Source organism: Schistocerca gregaria, unplaced genomic scaffold (assembly GCF_023897955.1).
Source record: "Schistocerca gregaria isolate iqSchGreg1 unplaced genomic scaffold, iqSchGreg1.2 ptg000409l, whole genome shotgun sequence".
NCBI lineage: Eukaryota > Metazoa > Arthropoda > Insecta > Orthoptera > Acrididae > Schistocerca > Schistocerca gregaria.
The window spans coordinates 80,001-82,500 of NW_026061845.1; positions in this window are offsets into that span (position 1 = coordinate 80,001).

Genomic DNA, 2,500 nt, shown 5'->3' on the forward strand with positions numbered 1-2,500 from the left:
CTTAACCTAACCCACGTTGGCCCTTAACCTAACCCACGTTGGCCCCTAACCTAACCCACGTTGGCCCCTAACCTAACCCACGTTGGCCCCTAACCTAACCCACGTTGGCCCCTAACCTAACCCACGTTGGCCCCTAACCTAACCCACGTTGGCCCCTAACCTAACCCACGTTGGCCCCTAACCTAACCCACGCTGCACCTTAACCTAAGTTACGCTGCACCTTAACCTAAGTTACGCTGCACCTTAACCTAAGTTACGCTGCACCTTAACCTAAGTTACGCTGCACCTTAACCTAAGTTACGCTGCACCTTAACCTAAGTTACGCTGCACCTTAACCTAAGTTACGCTGCACCTTAACCTAACTTACACTGCACCTTAACCTAACTTACACTGCACCTTAACCTAAGTTACACTGCACCTTAACCTAAGTTACACTGCACCTTAACCTAAGTTACACTGCACCTTAACCTAAGTTACACTGCACCTTAACCTAAGTTACACTGCACCTTAACCTAAGTTACACTGCACCTTAACCTAAGTTACACTGCACCTTAACCTAAGTTACACTGCACCTTAACCTAAGTTACACTGCACCTTAACCTAAGTTACACTGCACCTTAACCTAAGTTACACTGCACCTTAACCTAAGTTACACTGCACCTTAACCTAAGTTACACTGCACCTTAACCTAAGTTACACTGCACCTTAACCTAAGTTACACTGCACCTTAACCTAAGTTACACTGCACCTTAACCTAAGTTACACTGCACCTTAACCTAAGTTACACTGCACCTTAACCTAAGTTACACTGCACCTTAACCTAAGTTACACTGCACCTTAACCTAAGTTACACTGCACCTTAACCTAAGTTACACTGCACCTTAACCTAACTTACACTGCACCTTAACCTAACTTACACTGCACCTTAACCTAACTTACACTGCACCTTAACCTAACTTACACTGCACCTTAACCTAACTTACACTGCACCTTAACTGTCACATGTAACGTCACAGGAATGTAGCTTTGCCTAACAGCAACCCTCTGAACATAGTTCACTGCTTGGATCCTCTGGTGTCATGTGTATTTCTTGATGCCATGGTGCGTACCCTCACATAAAGGTCTTTCGAGTGTTGCGTACTTTCTACACAGTCCCGCTAACCACTGGAAGGGTGTACCGCTACAGAACGAATATCGCCCTCCCCTCCTGCCCTTCCAAGCTGGTCGGTCAGGCGTTTGTTTGTGAAATGAGCCTTGCAGCTGTTCAGTTGCATTCGGTTGTCGATGCAGTCAGTGTACGTTGTGGTACGGCCTGTGTGGACTGTCCGCTGATGTACGCGTAACCCACACTGATCATCCGTCGTTACGTACTGAGTGACATAATGTGGCACATGCTTGACCGTACACCGGCTGCGCCCTACAATGGCGAATCATAAGGGCCATATGTTGTGCACGATGCTACTTGTCTCGTCTCCCCATTACAGCGAGATTGCACTGTTGTACGCCGTACAGACATGTGGTAAGTAGGTACGGACGAAAGTATTGCATGTTGGCCCCCCCCCCCCCTCCTCCCTCTGCCGGGAATCAGCGTGAGCCGTCTGTTGATGTAGCGACGAGGGTTTTCCTATTTAATCGTATTGCCCCACACAACATGATAGCACGGTGGACCGCGTTCCACATCTGCGACATGCTACAGAGGCCGGTTGACAGTCGACCGCGCAAGGGACATTGCACACGTGCGCGGACCATCTTCCACGTGTTCTCTCGTGTACATGCCGCAGTGTGTATGTGGGCTGATGTAGCGTGTCGTGACACATAACATGCAGGCATGCCAGAATCGTAGATTTCGCAAATGTAGATTGACGTATACGTTTGCTGCCAAAGATCCGCAAATGAACTGGAAATCAGTTGTTGAGCGGTTGTTCGCGCTGCAGGTGCATCGGTGATAGCGACGATCGGTACATCTGTGAACCGGTTGTTTCGGCGGTACCCGCCATGCCCCCGAACCTGAGTTGGCCATGTGGGTATGAAGCGATACGAGGCTGTGGCTTGGCGGGACAGTCCCCGGCCGGTGAGGGGGGGCCGCCCGGCGTGCTGGCCGCGCGCTGCGTGAGCGCACGCACTACAGCCGGCTGGTGGGGGGCGCCCAGTGGCAGGAGCGCCGGCCGACGGGCCCGGCTGGCGTCCCAGCTATGCGCCGGCGCACCCTGCGCGCGGCGCCAGGCGGCCAAAGTGGGTTCTGCCGAGCCCGGTGCGAAGCGCGGTGGACATCTGCAGTGTGCTGGTCCGATTGCGGACTGTGTGCGTTGAGGATGCGCCGCCGCCCGGCACTCGGCGTCGCGACGCCGTCTGCTGCTCGGTCGCCCCCAGCGGTTCTCGCAGGTGGTTTGTATCGCAGCTCTGCGGACGTGTTGGCGCGTGCGCTGTGCTGGGAGAGTTCGCTTCTGCACCCAAGTGGGGCTTTGCCCTTCTGTGGCGCTGGCGTTGGAGCTGCCGGTCA